The sequence below is a fragment of the Carassius gibelio genome, chromosome A9 (genome assembly GCF_023724105.1).
Source record: "Carassius gibelio isolate Cgi1373 ecotype wild population from Czech Republic chromosome A9, carGib1.2-hapl.c, whole genome shotgun sequence".
NCBI lineage: Eukaryota > Metazoa > Chordata > Actinopteri > Cypriniformes > Cyprinidae > Carassius > Carassius gibelio.
This window is the reverse complement of record NC_068379.1, coordinates 5,105,606-5,131,859: the sequence shown is the minus strand read 5'-3', so window position 1 is coordinate 5,131,859 and position 26,254 is coordinate 5,105,606. Positions and strand designations below refer to the sequence as shown.

Below are 26,254 nucleotides of genomic sequence, written 5' to 3'. Positions count from 1 at the left end.
CTCAGACATACAATGTCCAATCTACCCCAAACTTCACATGGTTGATAAGACTCTGGAACAGAATAGATTGACATGCCCATATGCAGTTATAGTCATAGCGCCACCTATTGGCAACAGGAAGTGTCATATTTTATGCTGCGAAGAACTACTCCTAGAAATTTTATGACATCAATGTCTTTTTTGTGGTCAGTCTAATCTAAAGGCCTGTGCGATGTTAAGTTGTGAAGATCTTGAGTTTTCGTTAAAAGGCGTGTCCATGGCGCCGTCACAAAGTTCGATGTCTCGCCATGGGAATAAAAGATGTTATAACTCAGGCATAAAATGTCCGATCTTCCCCAAACTACACATGTGTGATAAGAGTCCTGGCCTGAACACATCTGAAGGCCAAAATTCCATCAGGTGTGGCAAAATGGCTCGATAGCGCCACCTATACACTTTCAACAGAGTGCGCCTCGAGCTATGTTTCACGTACATGTACAAAAATCGGTATACACATGTAACACAGCAATACCTACAAAAAAGTCTCTTGGCACGAAATCCGAATCCCAACAGGAAGTCGGTTATTTAGAATTTTCTCTGCAAAATTGGCGTTGTTTTTGCCATTTTCAGGGGTTGTACTTTAACGAACTCCTCCTAGAGATTTATTCAGATCAACAACAAACTTGGTCAGTGTAATCTTAAGCCCTTTGCGATGTTAAATTGCAAAGATCTTTAGATTTCGTTAAAGGCCGTGTCCATGGCGGCCTGACAAATTTCGATGTTTCGCCATGAAAAAGGAAGTTGCTGTAACTCAGACATACAATGTCCAATCTGCCCCAAACTTCACATGTTAGATAAAACTTCTGCCCTTAACAGATCTACATGCCCACATTCAGTTATAGTCATAGCGCCACCTATTGGCAACAGGAAGTGACATGTTTTACGCTGCGACAAACTACTCCTATAACTTTTTTGAGATTAACATATATCTTGTGGTCAGTCTAATCTAAAGGCCTGTGCAATGTTAACTTTTGGAGATCTTGAGTTTTTGTTAAAGGGCGTTTCCATGGTGCCATGACAAAATTTGATGTCTTGCCACAGCAAGAGAAGTTGTTGTAACTCAAGCATAAAATGTTCAATCTTCCCCAAACTTTACATGTTTGATAAGAGTCCTGGCCTGAACACATCTGAAGGCCAATATTCCATTATAATGATAGCGCCACCTGCTGGAAACGGTAAGATTGGCACATATATGGGATATACTTTGATATATTCCACGTATATTTATGACATTAAATGCATATTTCTCACTGTTCACCTTTTTACTAAAGCAACTCACTGGTGGTGAGCCCGGGTGCGAGGGCCCGTTCATCGCTGCTTGCAGCTTTAATTATTATTATTATTCTTCTTCTCCAAAATGAATCGGATTTTTGAGGGCCTAAACATGCTCGAAAAGTCATGAAACTTTGCACACACCTCAGAACTGGCGAAAATTTACGTCTGATATGGGTTTCAGAAGTGGGTGTGGCAAAATGGCTCAACAGCGCCACCTATACACGTTCAACTGTGTGCGCCTCGAGCTACGTTTCATGTACATGTATGAAAATCGGTATACACATGTAACTCTCCAATACCTACAAAAAAGTCTCTTGGAGCAAAATCCGAAACCCAACAGGAAGTCGGTTATTTCTAATATTATGAGCAAATTTTGTGTCATTTTTGTCATTTCCATGCGTTGTATTTTAACGAACTCCTCCTAGAGATTCATTCAGATCAACACCAAATTTGGTATGCCTAATCTGAAGGCCTTTGCGATGTTAAATTGCGAAGCTTTTGAGTTTTCGTTAATGGGCGTGTCCGTGGCGGCCTGGCGAATTTTGATGATTCGCCATGAAACAGGAAGTTGCTATAACTCAGACATACAATGACCAATCTGCCCCAAACTTCACATGTTTGATGAGACTCCTGGCCTGAACAGATTGACATGCCCATATTTAGTTATAGTCATAGCACCACCTATTGGCAACAGGAAGTGACATATTTTACACTGCGATGAACTACTCCTAGAAATTTTATGACATCAATGTATTTTTTGTGGTCAGTCTAATCTAAAGGCCTGTGCAATGTTAAGTTGTGAAGATCTTGAGTTTTCGTTAAAAGGCGTGTCCATGGCGCCGTCACGAAGTTCGATGTCTTGCCATGGGAATAAAATATGTTATAACTCAGGCATAAAATGTCCGATCTTCCCCAAACTGCACATGTGTGATAAGAGTCCTGGCTTGAACACATCTGAAGGCCAAAATTCCATCAGGTGTGGCAAAATGGCTCGATAGCGCCACCTATACACTTTCAACAGAGTGCGCCTCGAGCTATGTTTCACGTACATGTACAAAAATCGGTATACACATTTAACACACCAATACCTACAAAAAAGTCTCTTGGTACGAAATCCGAATCCCAACAGGAAGTCGGTTATTTAGAATTTTCTCTGCAAAATTGGCGTTGTTTTTGCCATTTTCAGGGGTTGTACTTTAACGAACTCCTCCTAGAGATTTATTCAGATCAACACCAAACCTGGTCAGTTTAATCTTAAGCCCTTTGCGATGTTAAATTGCGAAGATCTTTAGATTCCGTTAAAGGGCGTGTCCATGGCGGCCTGACAAATTTCGATGTTTCGCCATGAAAAAGGAAGTTGCTGTAACTCAGACATACAATGTCCAATCTGCCCCAAACTTCACATGTTAGATAAAACTTCTGCCCTTAACAGATCTACATGCCCACATTCAGTTATAGTCATAGCGCCACCTATTGGCAACAGGAAGTGACATGTTTTACGCTGCGACAAACTACTCCTATAATTTTTTTGAGATTAACATATATTTTGTGGTCATTCTAATCTAAAGGCCTGTGCAATGTTAACTTTTGGAGATCTTGAGTTTTTTTTAAAGGGTGTTTCCATGGCGCCATGACAAAATTTGATGTCTTGCCACAGCAAGAGAAGTTGTTGTAACTCAAGCATAAAATGTTCAATCTTCCCCAAACTTCACATGTTTGATAAGAGTCCTGGCCTGAACACATCTGAATATTCAATATTCCATTATAATGATAGCACCACCTGCTGGCAACGGTAAGATTGGCACATATATGGGATATACTTTGATATATTCCACCCAATTTAGGACATTAAATGCATATTTCTCAACGTTCACCTTTTTACTAAAGCCACACGATGGCGGTGAGCCCGGGTGCGAGGGCCCGTTCATCGCTGCTTGCAGCTTTAATTATTATTATTATTATTATTATTATTATTATTATTATTATTATTCTTCTCCAAAATGAATTGCATTTTTGAGGGCCTAAACATGCTCGAAAAGTCATGAAACTTTACACACACCTCAGAACTGGCGAAAATTTACGTCTGATATGGGTTTCAGAAGCGGGTGTGGCAAAATGGCTCAACAGCGCCACCTATACACGTTCAACGGTGTGCGCCTCGAGCTACGTTTCATGTACATGTATGAAAATCGGTATACACATGTAACTCTCCAATATCTACAAAAAAGTCTCTTGGAGCAAAATCCGAAACCCAACAGGAAGTCGGTTATTACTAATATTATGAGCAAATTTTGTGTCATTTTTGTCACTTCCATGCGTTGTATTTTAACGAACTCCTCCTAGAGATTCATTCAGATCAACACCAAATTTGGTATGCCTAATCTAAAGGCCTTTGCGATGTTAAATTGCGAAGCTTTTGAGTTTTCGTTAATGGGCGTGTCCGTGGCGGCCTGGCGAATTTCGATGATTCGCCATGAAACAGGAAGTTGCTATAACTCAGACATACAATGACCAATCTGCCCCAAACTTCACATGTTTGATGATACTCCTGACCTGAACAGATTGACATGCCCATATTCAGTTATAGTCATAGCGCCACCTATTGGCAACAGGAAGTGACATATTTTACACTGCGATGAACTACTCCTAGAAATTTTATGACATCAATGTATTTTTTGTGGTCAGTCTAATCTAAAGGCCTGTGCAATGTTAAGTTGTGAAGATCTTGAGTTTTCGTTAAAAGGCGTGTCCATGGCGCCGTCACGAAGTTCGATGTCTTGCCATGGGAATAAAATATGTTATAACTCAGGCATAAAATGTCCGATCTTCCCCAAACTGCACATGTGTGATAAGAGTCCTGGCTTGAACACATCTGAAGGCCAAAATTCCATCAGGTGTGGCAAAATGGCTCGATAGCGCCACCTATACACTTTCAACAGAGTGCGCCTCGAGCTATGTTTCACGTACATGTACAAAAATCGGTATACACATTTAACACACCAATACCTACAAAAAAGTCTCTTGGTACGAAATCCGAATCCCAACAGGAAGTCGGTTATTTAGAATTTTCTCTGCAAAATTGGCGTAGTTTTTGCCATTTTCAGGGGTTGTACTTTAACGAACTCCTCCTAGAGATTTATTCAGATCAACACCAAACCTGGTCAGTTTAATCTTAAGCCCTTTGCGATGTTAAATTGCGAAGATCTTTAGATTCCGTTAAAGGGCGTGTCCATGGCGGCCTGACAAATTTCGATGTTTCGCCATGAAAAAGGAAGTTGCTGTAACTCAGACATACAATGTCCAATCTGCCCCAAACTTCACATGTTAGATAAAACTTCTGCCCTTAACAGATCTACATGCCCACATTCAGTTATAGTCATAGCGCCACCTATTGGCAACAGGAAGTGACATGTTTTACGCTGCGACAAACTACTCCTATAATTTTTTTGAGATTAACATATATTTTGTGGTCATTCTAATCTAAAGGCCTGTGCAATGTTAACTTTTGGAGATCTTGAGTTTTTTTTAAAGGGTGTTTCCATGGCGCCATGACAAAATTTGATGTCTTGCCACAGCAAGAGAAGTTGTTGTAACTCAAGCATAAAATGTTCAATCTTCCCCAAACTTCACATGTTTGATAAGAGTCCTGGCCTGAACACATCTGAATATTCAATATTCCATTATAATGATAGCACCACCTGCTGGCAACGGTAAGATTGGCACATATATGGGATATACTTTGATATATTCCACCCAATTTAGGACATTAAATGCATATTTCTCAACGTTCACCTTTTTACTAAAGCCACACGATGGCGGTGAGCCCGGGTGCGAGGGCCCGTTCATCGCTGCTTGCAGCTTTAATTATTATTATTATTATTATTATTATTATTATTATTATTATTATTATTATTCTTCTCCAAAATGAATCGCATTTTTGAGGGCCTAAACATGCTCGAAAAGTCATGAAACTTTGCACACACCTCAGAACTGGCGAAAATTTACGTCTGATATGGGTTTCAGAAGCGGGTGTGGCAAAATGGCTCAACAGCGCCACCTATACACGTTCAACGGTGTGCGCCTCGAGCTACGTTTCATGTACATGTATGAAAATCGGTATACACATGTAACTCTCCAATATCTACAAAAAAGTCTCTTGGAGCAAAATCCGAAACCCAACAGGAAGTCGGTTATTACTAATATTATGAGCAAATTTTGTGTCATTTTTGTCACTTCCATGCGTTGTATTTTAACGAACTCCTCCTAGAGATTCATTCAGATCAACACCAAATTTGGTATGCCTAATCTAAAGGCCTTTGCGATGTTAAATTGCGAAGCTTTTGAGTTTTCGTTAATGGGCGTGTCCGTGGCGGCCTGGCGAATTTCGATGATTCGCCATGAAACAGGAAGTTGCTATAACTCAGACATACAATGACCAATCTGCCCCAAACTTCACATGTTTGATGATACTCCTGACCTGAACAGATTGACATGCCCATATTCAGTTATAGTCATAGCGCCACCTATTGGCAACAGGAAGTGACATATTTTACACTGCGATGAACTACTCCTAGAAATTTTATGACATCAATGTATTTTTTGTGGTCAGTCTAATCTAAAGCCCTGTGCGATGTTAAGTTGTGAAGATCTTGAGTTTTCGTTAAAAGGCGTGTCCATGGCGCCGTCACGAAGTTCGATGTCTCGCCATGGGAATAAAAGATGTTATAACTCAGGCATAAAATGTCCGATCTTCCCCAAACTTCACATGTGTGATAAGAGTCCTGGCCTGAACACATCTGAAGGCCAAAATTCCATCAGGTGTGGCAAAATGGCTCGATAGTGCCACCTATACACTTTCAACAGAGTGCGCCTCGAGCTATGTTTCACGTACATGTACAAAAATCGGTATACTCATGTAACACACCAATACCTACAAAAAAGTCTCTTGGTACGAAATCCGAATCCCAACAGGAAGTCGGTTATTTAGAATTTTCTCTGCAATATTGGCGTTGCTTTTGCCATTTTCAGGGGTTGTACTTTAACGAACTCCTCCTAGAGATTTATTCAGATCAACACCAAACCTGGTCAGTGTAATCTTAAGCCCTTTGCGATGTTAAATTGCGAAGATCTTTAGATTTCGTTAAAGGGCGTGTCCATGGTGGCCTGACAAATTTCGATGTTTCGCCATGAAAAAGGAAGTTGCTGTAACTCAGTCATACAATGTCCAATCTGCCCCAAACTTCACATGTTAGATAAAACTTCTGCCCTTAACAGATCTACATGCCCACTTTCAGTTATAGTCATAGCGCCACCTATTGGCAACAGGAAGTGACATGTTTTACGCTGCGACAAACTACTCCTATAATTTTTTTGAGATTAACATATATTTTGTGGTCAGTCTAATCTAAAGGCCTGTGCAATGTTAACTTTTGGAGATCTTGAGTTTTTGTTAAAGGCCGTTTCCATGGCGCCAAGACAAAATTTGATGTCTTGCCACAGCAAGAGAAGTTGTTGTAACTCAAGCATAAAATGTTCAATCTTCCCCAAACTTCACATGTTCGATAAGAGTCCTGTCCTGAACACATCTGAAGGCCAATATTCCATTATAATGATAGCGCCAACTGCTGGCAAGGGTAAGATTGGCACATATATGGGATATACTTTGATATATTCCACTTATATTTAGGACATTAAATGCATTTTTCTCAACGTTCACCTTTTTACTAAAGCAACACGATGGCGGTGAGCCCGGGTGCGAGGGCCCGTTCATCGCTGCTTGCAGCTTTAATTATTATTATTATTATTATTATTATTATTAGGGCCCGAGCACTGATGGTGTGAGGACCCTCTTGGAATTGCTCCGTTTATTATTATTATTATTATTATTATTATTATTATTATTATTATTATTATTATTATTATTATTATTATTATTCTTCTTCTTCTCCAAAATGAATCGCATTTTTGAGGGCCTAAACATGCTCGAAAAGTCATGAAACTTTGCACACACCTCAGAACTGGCGAAAATTTACGTCTGATATGGGTTTCAGAAGTGGGTGTGGCAAAATGGCTCAACAGCGCCACCTATACACGTTCAACGGTGTGCGCCTCGAGCTACGTTTCATGTACATGTATGAAAATCGGTATACACATGTAACTCTCCAATACCTACAAAAAAGTCTCTTGGAGCAAAATCCGAAACCCAACAGGAAGTCGGTTATTACTAATATTATGAGCAAATTTTGTGTCATTTTTGTCATTTCCATGCGTTGTATTTTAACGAACTCCTCCTAGAGATTCATTCAGATCAACACCAAATTTGGTATGCCTAATCTGAAGGCCTTTGCGATGTTAAATTGCGAAGCTTTTGAGTTTTCGTTAATGGGCGTGTCCGTGGTGGCCTGGCGAATTTCGATGATTCGCCATGAAACAGGAAGTTGCTATAACTCAGACATACAATGACCAATCTGCCCCAAACTTCACATGTTTGATGAGACTCCTGACCTGAACAGATTGACATGCCCATATTCAGTTATAGTCATAGCGCCACCTATTGGCAACAGGAAGTGACATATTTTACACTGCAATGAACTACTCCTAGAAATTTTATGACATCAATGTATTTTTTGTGGTCAGTCTAATCTAAAGCCCTGTGCGATGTTAAGTTGTGAAGATCTTGAGTTTTCGTTAAAAGGCGTGTCCATGGCGCCGTCACGAAGTTCGATGTCTCGCCATGGGAATAAAAGATGTTATAACTCAGGCATAAAATGTCCGATTTTCCCCAAACTTCACATGTGTGATAAGAGTCCTGGCCTGAACACATCTGAAGGCCAAAATTCCATCAGGTGTGGCAAAATGGCTCGATAGCGCCACCTATACACTTTCAACAGAGTGCGCCTCGAGCTATGTTTCACGTACATGTACAAAAATCGGTATACACATGTAACACACCAATACCTACAAAAAAGTCTCTTGGTACGAAATCCGAATCCCAACAGGAAGTCGGTTATTTAGAATTTTCTCTGCAATATTGGCGTTGTTTTTGCCATTTTCAGGGGTTGTACTTTAACGAACTCCTCCTAGAGATTTATTCAGATCAACACCAAACCTGGTCAGTGTAATCTTAAGCCCTTTGCGATGTTAAATTGCGAAGATCTTTAGATTTCGTTAAAGGGCGTGTCCATGGTGGCCTGACAAATTTCGATGTTTCGCCATGAAAAAGGAAGTTGCTGTAACTCAGACATACAATGTCCAATCTGCCCCAAACTTCACATGTTAGATAAAACTTCTGCCCTTAACAGATCTACATACCCACATTCAGTTATAGTCATAGCGCCACCTATTGGCAACAGGAAGTGACATGTTTTACGCTGCGACAAACTACTCCTATAATTTTTTTGAGATTAACATATATTTTGTGGTCAGTCTAATCTAAAGGCCTGTGCAATGTTAACTTTTGGAGATCTTGAGTTTTTGTTAAAGGGCGTTTCCATGGCGCCATGACAAAATTTGATGTCTTGCCACAGCAAGAGAAGTTGTTGTAACTCAAGCATAAAATGTTCAATCTTCCCCAAACTTCACATGTTCGATAAGAGTCCTGGCCTGAACACATCTGAAGGCCAATATTCCATTATAATGATAGCGCCACCTGCTGGCAACGGTAAGATTGGCACATATATGGGATATACTTTGATATATTCCACTTATATTTAGGACATTAAATGCATATTTCTCAACGTTCACCTTTTTACTAAAGCAACACGATGGCGGTGAGCCCGGGTGCGAGGGCCCGTTCATCGCTGCTTGCAGCTTTAATTAGGGCCCGAGCACCGATGGTGTGAGGACCCTCTTGGAATTGCTCCGTTTATTATTATTATTATTATTATTATTATTATTATTATTATTATTATTATTATTAGGGCCCGAGCACCGATGGTGTGAGGACCCTATTGGAATTGCTCCGTTTATTATTATTATTATTCCGCTTCTCCAAAATGAATCGCATTTTTGAGGGCCTAAACATGCTCAAAAAGTCACCAAATTTTGCACACGCCTCCGAACTGGCGAAAATTTACGTCTGATATGGGTTTCAGAAGTGGGCGTGGTAAAATGGCTCGACAGCGCCACCTATGCACGTTCAGCGGTGTGCGCCTCGAGCTACATTTCACGTACATGTATGAAAATCGGTACACACATGTAACACATCAATACCTACAAAAAAGACTCTTGGAGCAAAATTCTAAACCCAACAGGAAGTCGGTTATTTTTTATATTATGGGCAAATTTTGTGTAATTTTTGCCATTTCTATGCGTTGTATTTTAACGAACTCCTCCTAGAGATTTCTTCAAATCAACACCAAATTTGGTATGCCTAATCTAAAGGCCTTTGCGATGTTAAATTGCGAAGATTTTGAGTTTTCGTTGCATGGCGTGTCCGTGGCGGCCTGGCGAATTTCGATGACTCGCCATGAAAAATGAAGTTGCTATAACTCAGACATACAATGTCCAATCTGCCCCAAACTTCACATGGTTGATAAGACTCTGGAACTGAACAGATTGACATGCCCATATTCAGTTATAGTCATAGCGCCACCTATTGGCAACAGGAAGTGTCATATTTTATGCTCCGAGGAACTACTCCTAGAAATTTTATGACATCAATGTCTTTTTTGTGGTCAGTCTAATCTAAAGGCCTGTGCAATGTTAAATTGTGAAGATCTTGAGTTTTCGTTAAAGGGCGTTTCCATGGCGCGGTGACAAAGTTCGATGTCTCGCCATGGGAGTAGAAGTTGTTGTAACTCAGGCATAAAATATCAGATCTTGCCCAAACTTCACATGTTTGATAAGAGTACTGACCTGCCCACATCAGGAGGCCAATATTCCATTGGGTGTGGCAAAATGGCTCGATAGCGCCACCTATACACTTTCAATGGAGTGCGCCTCGAGCTACGTGTCACGTACATGTACAAAAATCGGTATACACATGTAACACACCAATACCTACAAAAAAGTCTCTTGGTACGAAATCCGAATCCCAACAGGAAGTCAGTTTTTAGAATTTTCTCTGCAAAATTGGCGTTGTTTTTGCCATTTTCAGGGGTTGTACTTTAACGAACTCCTCCTAGAGATTTATTCAGATCAACACCAAACCTGGTCAGTGTAATCTTAAGCCCTTTGCGATGTTAAATTGCGAAGATCTTTAAATTTCGTTAAAGGGCGTGTCCATGGCGGCCTGACAAATTTCGATGTTTCGCCATGAAAAAGGAAGTTGCTGTAACTCAGACATACAATGTCCAATCTGCCCCAAACTTCACATTTTAGATAAAACTTCTGCCCTTAACAGATCTACATGCCCACATTCAGTTATAGTCATAGCGCCACCTATTGGCAACAGGAAGTGACATGTTTTACGCTGCGACAAACTACTCCTATAATTTTTTTGAGATTAACATATATTTTGTGGTCAGTCTAATCTAAAGGCCTGTGCAATGTTAACTTGTGGAGATCTTGAGTTTTTGTTAAAGGGCGTGTCCATGGCGCCATGACAAATTTTTATGTCTCGCCACAGTAAGAGAAGTTGTTGTAACTCAGGCATAATTTGTTCGATCTTCCCCAAACTTCACATGTTTGATAACAGTCCTGGCCTGAACACATCTGAAGGACAATATTCCATTATAATGATAGCGCCACCTGCTGGCAACGGTAAGATTGGCACATATATGGGATATACTTTGATATATTCCACTTATATTTATGACATTAAATGCATATTTCTCACCGTTCACCTTTTTACTAAAGCAACTCGCTGGTGGTGAGCCCGGGTGCGAGGGCCCGTTCATCGCTGCTTGCAGCTTTAATTATTATTATTAGGGCCCGAGCACCGATGGTGTGAGGACCCTCTTGGAATTGCTCCGTTTATTATTATTATTATTATTATTATTATTATTATTATTATTATTCTTCTTCTCCAAAATGAATCGCATTTTTGAGGGCCTAAACATGCTCGAAAAGTCATGAAACTTTGCACACACCTCAGAACTGGCGAAAATTTACGTCTGATATGGGTTTCAGAAGTGGGTGTGGCAAAATGGCTCAACAGCGCCACCTATACACGTTCAACGGTGTGCGCCTCGAACTACGTTTCATGTACATGTATGAAAATCGGTATACACATGTAACTCTCCAATACCTACAAAAAAGTCTCTTGGAGCAAAATCCGAAACCCAACAGGAAGTCGGTTATTACTAATATTATGAGCAAATTTTGTGTCATTTTTGTCATTTCCATGCGTTGTATTTTAACGAACTCCTCCTAGAGATTCATTCAGATCAACACCAAATTTGGTATGCCTAATCTGAAGGCCTTTGCGATGTTAAATTGCGAAGCTTTTGAGTTTTCGTTAATGGGCGTGTCCGTGGCGGCCTGGCGAATTTCGATGATTCGCCATGAAACAGGAAGTTGCTATAACTCAGACATACAATGACCAATCTGCCCCAAACTTCACATGTTTGATGAGACTCCTGACCTGAACAGATTGACATGCCCATATTCAGTTATAGTCATAGCGCCACCTATTGGCAACAGGAAGTGACATATTTTACACTGCGATGAACTACTCCTAGAAATTTTATGACATCAATGTATTTTTTGTGGTCAGTCTAATCTAAAGCCCTGTGCGATGCTAAGTTGTGAAGATCTTGAGTTTTCGTCAAAAGGCGTGTCCATGGCGCCGTCACGAAGTTCTATGTCTCGCCATGGGAATAAAAGATGTTATAACTCAGGCATAAAATGTCCGATCTTCCCCAAACTTCACATGTGTGATAAGAGTCCTGGCCTGAACACATCTGAAGGCCAAAATTCCATCAGGTGTGGCAAAATGGCTCGATAGCGCCACCTATACACTTTCAACAGAGTGCGCCTCGAGCTATGTTTCACGTACATGTACAAAAATCGGTATACACATGTAACACACCAATACCTACAAAAAAGTCTCTTGGTACGAAATCCGAATCCCAACAGGAAGTCGGTTATTTAGAATTTTCTCTGCAATATTGGCGTTGTTTTTGCCATTTTCAGGGGTTGTACTTTAACGAACTCCTCCTAGAGATTTATTCAGATCAACACCAAACCTGGTCAGTGTAATCTTAAGCCCTTTGCGATGTTAAATTGCGAAGATCTTTAGATTTCGTTAAAGGGCGTGTCCATGGTGGCCTGACAAATTTCGATATTTCGCCATGAAAAAGGAAGTTGCTGTAACTCAGACATACAATGTCCAATCTGCCCCAAACTTCACATGTTAGATAAAACTTCTGCCCTTAACAGATCTACATGCCCACATTCAGTTATAGTCATAGCGCCACCTATTGGCAACAGGAAGTGACATGTTTTACGCTGCGACAAACTACTCCTATAATTTTTTTGAGATTAACATATATTTTGTGGTCAGTCTAATCTAAAGGCCTGTGCAATGTTAACTTTTGGAGATCTTGAGTTTTTGTTAAAGGGCGTTTCCATGGCGCCATGACAAAATTTGATGTCTTGCCACAGCAAGAGAAGTGGTTGTAACTCAAGCATAAAATGTTTAATCTTCCCCAAACTTCACATGTTCGATAAGAGTCCTGGCCTGAACACATCTGAAGGCCAATATTCCATTATAATGATAGCGCCACCTGCTGGCAACGGTAAGATTGGCACATATATGGGATATACTTTGATATATTCCACTTATATTTAGGACATTAAATGCATATTTCTCAACGTTCACCTTTTTACTAAAGCAACACGATGGCGGTGAGCCCGGGTGCGAGGGCCCGTTCATCGCTGCTTGCAGCTTTAATTATTATTATTCTTCTTCTCCAAAATGAATCGCATTTTTGAGGGCCTAAACATGCTCGAAAAGTCATGAAACTTTGCACACACCTCAGAACTGGCGAAAATTTACGTCTGATATGGGTTTCAGAAGTGGGTGTGGCAAAATGGCTCAACAGCGCCACCTATACACGTTCAACGGTGTGCGCCTCGAGCTACGTTTCATGTACATGTATGAAAATCGGTATACTCATGTAACTCTCCAATACCTACAAAAAAGTCTCTTGGAGCAAAATCCGAAACCCAACAGGAAGTCGGTTATTACTAATAGTATGAGCAAATTTTGTGTCATTTTTGTCATTTCCATGCGTTGTATTTTAACGAACTCCTCCTAGAGATTCATTCAGATCAACACCAAATTTGGTATGCCTAATCTGAAGGCCTTTGCGATGTTAAATTGCGAAGCTTTTGAGTTTTCGTTAATGGGCGTGTCCGTGGCGGCCTGGCGAACTTCGATGATTCGCCATGAAACAGGAAGTTGCTATAACTCAGACATACAATGACCAATCTGCCCCAAGCTTCACATGTTTGATGAGACTCCTGACCTGAACAGATTGACATGCCCATATTCAGTTATAGTCATAGCGCCACCTATTGGCAACAGGAAGTGACATATTTTACACTGCGATGAACTACTCCTAGAAATTTTATGACATCAATGTATTTTTTGTGGTCAGTCTAATCTAAAGGCCTGTGCGATGTTAAGTTGTGAAGATCTTGAGTTTTCGTTAAAAGGCGTGTCCATGGCGCCGTCACGAAGTTCGATGTCTCGCCATGGGAATAAAAGATGTTATAACTAAGGCATAAAATGTCCGATCTTCCCCAAACTGCACATGTGTGATAAGAGTCCTGGCCTGAACACATCTGAAGGCCAAAATTCCATCAGGTGTGGCAAAATGGCTCGATAGCGCCACCTATACACTTTCAACAGAGTGCGCCTCGTGCTATGTTTCACGTACATGTACAAAAATCGGTAAACATATGTAAGACACCAATACCTACAAAAAAGTCTCTTGGTACGAAATCCGAATCCCAACAGGAAGTCGGTTATTTAGAATTTTCTCTGCAAAATTGGCGTTGTTTTTGCCATTTTCAGGGGTTGTACATTAACGAACTCCTCCTAGAGATTTAGTCAGATCAACACCAAACCTGGTCAGTGTAATCTTAAGCCCTTTGCGATGTTAAATTGCGAAGATCTTTAGATTTCGTTAAAGGGCGTGTCCATGGTGGCCTGACAAATTTCGATGTTTCGCCATGAAAAAGGAAGTTGCTGTAACTCAGACATACAATGTCCAATCTGCCCCAAACTTCACATGTTAGATAAAACTTCTGCCCTTAACAGATCTACATGCCCACATTCAGTTATAGTCATAGCGCCACCTATTGGCAACAGGAAGTGACATGTTTTACGCTGCGACAAACTACTCCTATAATTTTTTTGAGATTAACATATATTTTGTGGTCAGTCTAATCTAAAGGCCTGTGCAATGTTAACTTTTGGAGATCTTGAGTTTTTGTTAAAGGGCGTTTCCATGGCGCCATGACAAAATTTGATGTCTTGCCACAGCAAGAGAAGTTGTTGTAACTCAAGCATAAAATGTTCAATCTTCCCCAAACTTCACATGTTTGATAAGAGTCCTGGCCTGAACACCTCTGAAGGCCAATATTCCATTATAATGATAGCGCCACCTGCTGGCAACGGTAAGATTGGCACACATATGGGATATACTTTGATATATTCCACTTATATTTAGGACATTAAATGCATATTTCTCAACGTTCACCTTTTTACTAAAGCCACACGATGGCGGTGAGCCCGGGTGCGAGGGCCCGTTCATCGCTGCTTGCAGCTTTAATTAGGGCTCAAGCCCGAAGGGGCGAAGAGCCCTATTGTTCTTCTAAGGATTATTCTTGTTATTATTATTATTTTTATTTTTTATTAAACCTTCCGGGGGTTTTTGGGGGCCTTAACATGCTCAAAAACTCTTGAAAATTGGCACACACATTGGAATCTGCGGCCATCAGGACGCCACAGAGACTGGGACCCGGGCGTGGCACAGGGGCTCTACAGCGCCCCCTGGAACACAGTCAGAAATCTTGAACCATAGCTCACACACACTTGCATATATTTATATGAAACGCAGTACACTTATAGATCTCTTTGAGCTGAACAACTTTCACACTCTATGTCATAGGCTCCGCCCAACAGGAAGTCAGCTATCCAGGGCTGTTTATAAAAAGCATGCTCTGGAATTTGATATACTTGTCATAGGTTATTTACTTGATTGCCACGAAACTCGGTGAACATGATCTCAAGACATTGGGGATGAAAAATTGCGAGGGGATTTTTGATATCTCGAACGGTTTGCCCGTGGCGAGGCGTGGCAATTATGGCGAGAAATGAGAAACAGGAAATGTCTAATAACATCCATATACATTTCCTGAATTTGATCAAACTTCATTGGTTTGTTCGTTGTATGATACCGATCGCATATATGTGACTATTAAGAGTCAACGGTATAGCGCCACCAACTGGCAGCAGGAAGTGTGTCATTTTCCAAATGCTTTGAATTCAGCATCTTATTTTTACTTGATTTACTTAAAACTTCATCAGAATAATGACAAAACATGGCCGATGTAAATCTGTTGTGGGGATATTGATATCTGATATAGTGTTGCCATGGCAACGTGTCAAACTTGAATGTTCTGTTATGGTGAGTTTGAGGCAGACAACAAGCTCAGATTTACATGAAACTCAAAACACATATCAGTATTAGTGATAGCTAGACAATGGCAAAAGCTTTTAAAAGGGCGTGAAGGAGGCACTCTATAGCGCCACCTTTTGTCAAAAGTGGGGGGGTTAGTTTTAGCTACAGACACCAAACTTGGTACATAAATTGTTCTTTTCAAGACGGACAACTTTCTAATTCACAGTCATCAGCTACGACCAACAGGAAGTCGGCTATTTTGATTTGAATATTTAAATTGAGCTCTGATTTAATGCATACTCCTCACAGGAAATGTTCACTATACTCACCAAACTTTGTCTACATGTTGAAAAAACATTGAGGAACTTAAATTGCGAACGGATTTTGGTTAGCTTGAACCGTTTTGTTGTGGTGATTTTTTGAAATGACAGTAAAAAGGGAATCATTAATTGTCTTGTATTTTTAAATTGCAGCTTCCAAACACTTAAAAAAAAATTCATACAGAGATCAAATCATTATGAGGACATATGCATAGTTTCATGACTTTACAAAACTGTATGATTAAAAGAAAATTAAAAAACTGTCAGACATCTCAACTCACTCTGTCCCTCTGTTTGAGGAATGTATGTGTGCTGACTGAGTGTGTGTGTGTGTGTGTGTGTGTGTCTGTGTGTGTGTGTCTGTGAGTGGGGGATGGGCATGAGCTGAGTGGCAGACACAATGAGAGAGAGAGAGAGAGAGAGAGACTTGATCATCTCTTTAATCACCAGAAAAAAAAAATGTATTTTAAATTGTTATTTTTTGTTGCTGTTGCTAACATTGCTGTTTTCATTACAGCTTAAGAAATCTCTTAGGCCTTATCCTTTTCTGACAGTTTCAGGAATTAAAAACAAAATTCTAAAAATACTTATTTGTGCCGCAAATAATAATTTCAAACTCATTTGATACTGACCTATTCCATCTTGTGACATGACATTTATCTTAATTTACATAATCTCATGGATGTAACAGTAAAACTGTTCAGCTCACAGATGAAGACTAAGCTGTAATGCAAGCAGAACTTTCACAAATGCTTGTAAGTCATTAAAGGATTTTATAACACTGTAAAATAATGTCTAATTTGTTAACATTAGTAAATGCATTGGTAACACTTTATAATAACTGCACTCATTAGTAAATAGTCAGTTCATGCTTTATAAAGCCTTGTCCCAACTTAAATAGTCATTAATAAGCAGCTTATAAATACAGCTATAAATAGCTTGATCTTGGTTTATAAGCACATTTACTAAAAAGGACAGTGAAGGGTCAGTTATCTTCCTATGAAAAATAAAAAAATGAAAATAAACTAACAACAACACAGATTGATACAGAACTCAGAAATTTTATTGTGGATTTATGATCGAATCAGCCTGTAAATGAATCATACTCCTCCAAGAAGACACAAATAGTTCACACCAAACTTTTTCAACATGATGCCAATATACTGAAGATGTTAAATTGCGAATGGGTTTAAGATACCTTAAATGGTGTGGCCATACCGATTTATTAAAGTAACATAAAAAAAAATACAATAGTTATTTTACTATATCTTTAACATTCTTCATTCCAACTCTTCATAATTTTTTATATACGTAGAAGTCATCATTTGAAAGAAGCACAGTAAGTAAGTTCATAGCTTTATCATGTCCAGGAGCCACCATAAAATTAAAACTATCATAACATATAAATCAAGCTTGCAATTATTAGTACCAATAATGGCCACCAGATGGAGATATAGGTTTACTTTTAAATAATTATTGTAGAAACGAATATGATTTAAATCATTTATAGAAATCTTTCAAAGAAAAATATGTATTTTACTGATAAAATGAACCTCACTTAATTAGAATAATATGCTGAAGTATTGTGAAATACTGTGTATTAAGAATAATTATTTATAGGCTTTATGGACAGATAAGTTTGGAGTGACTCTTGAAGGATCAGCACCACATCCTCTTTTACCACTGTTTAAAGAATTTATCTTACAGAACAGGTGCGAATGAATTTTGGATGGTGATTTTTTGAAATAACAGTAAAAAAGGAACCAGTAAATGTCTTTTATTTTTTTAAGTGCAGCTTCTAAACACTTCAACAAAATGTACACATAGAAGACAAGTCATGCTGAGGAAATATGCATAGTTTCATGACTATACAACACTATATGGATGAGAGAAAATTAAAAAACTACCATACATCTGATGTCACTCTGTCCCTCTGTCACTGTGGGTAATGTGTGTGTGTGTGTGTGTGTGTGTGTGTGTGTGTGTGTGTGTTAAGTGTGTGTGCTGAGTTTGTGTGAATGTGTGGGAGAGGGGATGGGCTTGGTGTCAGAGAGAGAGAGAGAGAGAGAGAGAGAGGGAGGGAGACTTAATCATCTCTTTAATCACCAGCAGAAAAAAAAAGCAATTTTGTGTTGTTGTTGTTGTTGTTTTTTCATCATTACAGCTTAAGAAATATCTTAGGCCTCAACATCAACTGTTGCTGCTTTATATAGCCTTCTCCCAAAATTAATAGTCATTAGTAAGCATTTTATAAATACAGCTATAATTAAATTGTTCATGGTTTATATGCACATTTATTTTGAGGAGATTAAAGGCTGTAATCTTCCTAAAAAAGTAATAATAAAAAAATAAACAAACACAGAACTCAGAAACATTTATTTCAAGATGCAATAAAAGAAAACTGTACACTATATATATATATATATATATATATATATATATATATATATATATATATATATATATATATATATATATATATATATATATATATATATATATATATATATATATATACAATTGCATAAGTTTATATTAATTTTTTTATCAAGTGTACAGCTAATAATAATAATAATAATAATAATGCATTTTATTTAAGGCGCCTTTCAAACCACTCAAGGTCACCGTACAACAAGTAACAACAGTAACAATATTAAAACAAAAAATAACAGTAAATAACAATGTCAATAAAAAAACGCAATATTATTAGAATAGCACAACATATTGTGGAATACTATATTAAGACTTTATATATAGGCTTTATGAACAGATAGGTTTTGAGAGATTCTTGAAGTACTAGCATCACCTCCTCTTGTACGACGGTTTGAGGAATATATCTTCCAGATAGTACCGCCGCTCCCTATATGCAGAATACGCAGTCTTCGTAGGGCACCAACTCCCAAAGGGGGCACCATCCCAGCAGCTCAAAAAAAATAAAACATGCACCATTCTCCCATCCGCGCTCGCGACCGCTCGGACATTTGCGGATGAATGTTCGTAATTGATGGATGGACATCTATGGCCGGATAAAAGACATCAGCAATCCGGCACAGAGAAAAGAAAAATAAAGTAAAAAACAAAACAAAAACAGGCATAAATTTGGCCTGACATTGGACATTTGAGAGTCTCAAATTTAGGGACCGTCTCTAAAGTTACATGTGATATTGTTATACACTTTTCTAACATCAGTACCATTTGAAGATAATTACTTACAGTCATAAAAACAACTGTAATTGTTCATCTACGTGACAGCTATAATGCACAATTAAATTGAATGTTTGATGTTTATTAAAACAAACTGTAAGTCATATGTACATTATGCTACTTTTCACATGGACTCAAAAGCAAATTTGAAGCTCAATAGCATTTGAGGAGAAAGACTTGCAGTCATAAAACAATTTTAATGTGTTAATTTAGGTGTCAGCTACAATGCACACCTTATACATTTATATATATATATATATATATATATATATATATATATATATATATATATTACAATAAAGTGTTACTAAAGTTATATATATTGTTCTGTGTATGTGATTTCAAAGTCTAGATGGGTCGGATTAACCCTTTAACTGTCGTATCCCTTAAAACTTGATTGCCAGAGGGTTACTGTAAATGCTTATGCCCGCTGGGCACAGTTTTCCCGATGCCACCGGGGTGGCGTTGCACTGACGGCTTGAGCCCGCCATCGCTGCTTGCAGCTATATTTATTATTATTATTCTTCTTCTCCAAAATGAATCGCATTTTTGAGGGCCTAAACATGCTCGAAAAGTCATGAAACTTTGCACACAACTCAGAACTGGCGAAAATTTACGTCTGATATGGGTTTCAGAAGTGGGTGTGGCAAAATGGCTCAACAGCGCCACCTATACACGTTCAACGGTGTGCGCCTCGAGCTACGTTTCATGTACATGTATGAAAATCGGTATACACATGTAACTCTCCAATACCTACAAAAAAGTCTCTTTGAGCAAAATCCGAAACCCAACAGGAAGTCGGTTATTACTAATATTATGAGCAAATTTTGTGTCATTTTTGTCATTTCCATGCGTTGTATTTTAACGAACTCCTCCTAGAGATTCATTCAGATCAACACCAAATTTGGTATGCCTAATCTGAAGGCCTTTGCGATGTTAAATTGCGAAGCTTTTGAGTTTTCGTTAATGGGCGTGTCCGTGGCGGCCTGGCGAATTTCGATGATTCGCCATGAAACAGGAAGTTGCTATAACTCAGACATACAATGACCAATCTGCCCCAAACTTCACATGTTTGATGAGTCTCCTGACCTGAACAGATTGACATGCCCATATTCAGTTATAGTCATAGCGCCACCTATTGGCAACAGGAAGTGACATATTTTACACTGCGATGAACTACTCCTAGAAATTTTATGACATCAATGTATTTTTTGTGGTCAGTCTAATCTAAAGCCCTGTGCGATGTTAAGTTGTGAAGATCTTGAGTTTTCGTTAAAAGGCGTGTCCATGGCGCCGTCACGAAATTCGATGTCTCGCCATGGGAATAAAAGATGTTATAACTCAGGCATAAAATGTCCGATCTTCCCCAAACTTCACATGTGTGATAAGAGTCCTGGCCTGAACACATCTGAAGGCCAAAATTCCATCAGTTGTGGCAAAATGGCTCGATAGCGCCACCTATACACTTTCAACAGAGTGCGCCTCGAGCTATGTTTCACGTACATGTACAAAAATCGGTATACACATGTAACACACCAATACCTACAAAAAAGTCTCTTGGTACGAAATCCGAATCCCAACAGGAAGTCGGTTATTTAGAATTTTCTCTGCAATATTGGCGTTGTTTTTGCCATTTTCAGGGGTTGTACTTTAACGAACTCCTCCTAGAGATTTATTCAGATCAACACCAAACCTGGTCAGTGTAATCTTAAGCCCTTTGCGATGTTAAATTGCGAAGATCTTTAGATTTCGTTAAAGGGCGTGTCCATGGTGGCCTGACAAATTTCGATGTTTTGCCATGAAAAAGGAAGTTGCTGTAACTCAGACATACAATGTCCAATCTGCCCCAAACTTCACATGTTAGATAAAACTTCTGCCCTTAACAGATCTACATGCCCACATTCAGTTATAGTCATAGCGCCACCTATTGGCAACAGGAAGTGACATGTTTTACGCTGCGACAAACTACTCCTATAATTTTTTTGAGATTAACATATATTTTGTGGTCAGTCTAATCTAAAGGCCTGTGCAATGTTAACTTTTGGATATCTTGAGTTTTTGTTAAAGGGCGTTTCCATGGCGCCATGACAAAATTTGATGTTTTGCCACAGCAAGAGAAGTTGTTGTAACTCAAGCATAAAATGTTCAATCTTCCCCAAACTTCACATGTTTGATAAGAGTCCTCACCTGAACACATCTGAAGGCCAATATTCCATTATGATGATAGCGCCACCTGCTGGCAACGGTAAGATTGGCACATATATGGGATATACTTTGATATATTCCACTTATATTTAGGACATTAAATGCATATTTCTCACTGTTCACCTTTTTACTAAAGCCACTCGCTGGCGGTGAGCCCGGGTGCGAGGGCCCGTTCATCGCTGCTTGCAGCTTTAATTATTATTAGGGCTCAAGCCCAAAGGGCGAGAGGCCTATTGTTTTCCTTAGGATTATTTTTTATTATTATTATTATTATTATTATTATTATTTTTTTCCAACGTCTCGGGGGCTTTTGGGGCCCTTAACGTGCTTAAAAAGTCTTGAAAATTGGCACACAGATTGGAACCTGCGGCCATTAGGGCCGGGCAGAGACTGATACACGGGCGTGGCACAGGGGCTCTACAGCGCCCCCTGGAATATGGAGGGCCATATATCATACATTCTTGCTCGTAGACGTATGAAACTCGGTACACATATAAATCTCATCAATCCAAACAACTTTTGTATTGCATATCATAGGCTCCGCCCAACAGGAAGTTGGCTATTTAGGGTTTAGTATTGAAATTTTTCGTCAAAGTTGTGGGTGCTTTTGGGGTCCTTAACATACTCAAAAACTCTTGAAAATTTGCGCACACTTTGGAATCTGTGGCCTTTAGGAGCCTGCAGAGGCTGGGACCCGGGCGTGGCACAGGGGCTCTACGGCGCCCCCTGGAACACAGTCAGAAATGTTGATGTATAGCTCACACATACTTGCACATATTCATATGAAACTCAGTACACATATAGATCTCATCGTGCCGAACAACTTTCGTATTGCATGTCATAGGCTCCACCCAACAGGAAGTCAGCTATTTAGAGTTATGTAAAAAGCGCATGCTCTGGAATTTGAAATACTTGTCATAGGTTTTTTTCTCGATTGCCGCCAAACTCGGTCAACATGATCTCAAGACACTGGGGATGAAAAATTGCCAGGGGATTTTTGATATCTCGAATGGTTTGCTCGTGGCGAGGCGTTGAAATTATGGCGAGAAATTAGAAACAGGAAGTGTCTAATACCATCCACATACATTTCCTGATTTTAATCAAACTTCATCAGATTATTCGTTGTATGATGTCGATCGCATATATGTGACTATTAGGAGTCAAAGTTATAGCGCCACCAACTGGCAGAAGGAAGTGTGTCATTTTCAAAATGATTTGAATTCAGCATCTTATTATTACTCGATTTGCTTCAAACTTCATCAGAATAATGTTAAAACACAGCTGATATAAATCTGCAAGGGGGATATTGATATCTAAAAAATTGTTGCCGTGGCAACATGTCAAACTGGAATACTTCTCAGGTGATTTTGAGGCATATAACATGCTTAGAATTTCATCAAACTCAGAACACATATCAGTATTAGTGACAGCTAGACACTGGCAAAAGTTCATAAGAGGGCGTGGAATAGGCACTCTATAGCGCCACCTTTTGTCAAAAGTGGGGGGGTTAGTTTTAGCTACAGACACCAAACTCAGTACAAAAATTGTTCTTATCAAGACGGACAACTTTCTAATTCACAGTCATCAGCTACGACCAACAGGAAGTCGGCTATTTTGATTTGAATGTGGATTATTTTTTACATTTAGCCGTGAATTAATGCATACTGCTCAGAGGAGAGTAACACTATACACACCAAACTTGGTCTACATGTTGAAAAAACATTGAGGAACTTAAATTGTGAATGGGTTTTGGATAGCTTGGATGGTTTTGTCGTGGTGATTTTTTTAAATGACAATAAAGATGGAATTATTAATTTTCCTGCATTTTTAAATTCCAAACACTTCAAAACCTTTTTTCATACAGAAAAAAAAGTTATTCTGAGTAAATATGCATAGTTTCATGACTTTACAACACTGTATGGATAACAGAAAATTAAAAAACTGTCAGACATCTCATCTCACTCTGTCCATCTGTTTGAGTGTGTGTGCTTAGACTTCCATTGTCTGAGAGAAATAGCGCCCCTACAGGTGCAGTTACCGGACTAAAAAAGGGAGGAGACTGTCTTTTGGTTTCGATTTTAAATCGGTTAAAATACAAATAAATACTTGGATTTAATTCACAGTGACAAGCTAAACCAACATATATGATTATTATCAGGTCAGGGCTCATTAATAATTGATGTGTGGTCAGTGATACGTGAGAAACACGAGAGATGAATCACCGCTCTGAGCAGGAGCGTGTGGAATGATGAGCTCAGAAAAAACGAGTTTATTCTTGTTTTATAGCTATTAAAAATGAAGTATTGCAGCGATATCACACAATTCACCAATTAGAGCACACCAAGAGCTAAATTAAGATGTTTTTGAACTGTTTGTGTGAAAATGAAATATTTGCAGCTGCCTATCTGAAATCACTGCCTCCGATCAGCGCGCACAGTGTCTCAGAGCTCAAAACAAACGAATTTATTCTTGTTTAAGAGCTTTTTAAAATAAATCATTGCCATAAATGCACACAATACATCCATTATAACACAACAAGAGCTAAATGCAGGTGTTTGTGACCCGTTTAAGTGCGCAAGACTATTTGAAAGCGCGACTGGCAGAATAACATATATCTCTCGAGCTGCAGGATTCTGCCTTTCGTCGTAAGAACGAACACATCACGGACAAGATTATTTCAAAATACACAATAGCTTGGCTAATATAAACGAAAACAGCCACGTGAACATAAACTGTTGAGAATTAAATCTGAAGTGGATCTACTGGATTTTAATATTAAGTGACCGCATATACCAGCTGCTTCTGTCTTCAATTTTAATCTATATAAAAAAATTAAACTCATTCATCTTGGCTGCTTTTTTCATGTGTGTACGTATTTATTTATTATTTTGCTCTAACAAGACTTAATCTATATTTAATTAAATCAATTACATTTTATTTTACATTTGATTTGTCCATTTCTGCATCTAAACGCCTAAAAACCTAAAACATGCTCTATTATACTATTGTTAGCAATTTCTTTATCGTCCAAGTTATCTGGTGTACACGCTTTTATTTTCATAATAAACTCGTTTGTTAGATTATACACAGTTATAGTGGTCTATAATAAATATTGACAGGTTTTATTCAAGATGTTTAGAATGATCGCCGTAGGCTAATTTTTTAAAATGTAAATCCAAAAAAAAAAAAAAAAAAAAAAAATTAAATAAATTAAAAACATTGGAAAAGAATAACTTGTACTTTTTTATACATTTTGTATAGTTTCATAGTTTATGCATTATAGTTATAAAAACAAACAAATTTAGCCACTCACATAGAAATCTTAGGCCTTATCCTTTTCTGACAGTTTTAGGGATTTTTAAAAATCCTAAAAAACCTTATTTGTGCTGCAAATAATAATTTCAAACTAATTTGATACTGACCTCTGACATCCTGTGACATGATATTTATTTGAATTTACATAATCTCATGGATGTAACAGTAAATCTGTTCAGCTCACAGATCAAGACTAAGCTCTAATGCAAGCAGAACTTTCACAAATGCTTTTAGGTCAATAAAATCATTACAAAACACTTACAAATCATTTAAGGGATTTGATAACACTGTAAAATAATGTCTAATTTGTTAAGATTAGCAAATGCATTGATAACACTTTATAATAACTGCACTCATTAGTAAATAGTCAGTTCATGCTTCATAAAGCCTTGTCCCAATATTAATAGTCAGTAGTAAGCAGTTTATAAATACAGCTATAAATAGCTTGTTCTTGGTTTATAAGCACATTTATTAAAAAGGAGAGTAAAGGGTCAGTTATCTTCCTATGAAAAAAATAAATAAAAAATAAACAAACAACAACACTGATTGATACGGAACTCATAAATGTTATTGTGGATTTATGATAAACTCAGCCTGTAAATGAATTCATTCTCCTCCAAGAAGACACAAGTAGTTCACACCAAACTGTTTTAACATGAAGCCATATACTGAAGATGTTAAATTGCGAATGGGTTTAGGATACCTTAAATGGTGTGGCCATAGCAATTTATTAAAGTAACATAAAAAAAATACAATAGTAATTTTACTATATCTTTAAAATTTTTAATTCCAACTCTTCATAATTTTTTATATACGTAGAAGTCATCATTTGAAGGAAGCACAGTAAGTTTCATAGCTTTATCATTTTCAAGAGCCAGCATAAATTTAAAACTATCATAACATATAAATCAAGCTGGCAATTCTTAGTACCAATAATGGCCACCAGATGGAGCTATAGGATTACTTTTAAATAATTATTGTAGAAACAAGTATGATTTAAATCATTTATAGAAATCTTTCAAAGAAAAATAATATGAATTTTATGTATTTTACTGATAAAATGACATTCACTTAATTAGAATAACAAGCTGAAGTATTGTGAACTGTATATTAAGAATAATTCTTTATAGGCTTTATGGACAGATACGTTTTGAGTGACTCTTGAAGGATCAGCACCACATCCTCTTTTACCAGTTTAAAGAATGTATCTTACAGTACAGGTGCGGATGAATTTTGAATGGCTTGAATGGTTTTGTCGTGGTGATTTTTTAAAATATTAGTAAAAAAGTAACCAGTAAATGTCTTTTATTTTTTTAAGTG

At 38.2% G+C, this 26,254-nt stretch overlaps 1 long non-coding RNA gene across 1 annotated transcript; it reads right to left on the bottom strand.

Annotated features, from left to right (window-relative positions):
• Window positions 1-1,695: 1,695 nt before the first annotated feature.
• LOC128019501 (uncharacterized) lies at window positions 1,696-21,395 on the bottom strand. The gene is made up of 3 exons (XR_008185186.1): window positions 20,873-21,395; window positions 11,840-14,096; window positions 1,696-1,949 (listed from the first exon to the last, which is right to left on the bottom strand). It is a non-coding gene; the product is annotated as an uncharacterized LOC128019501 (long non-coding RNA).
• Window positions 21,396-26,254: the final 4,859 nt, after the last annotated feature.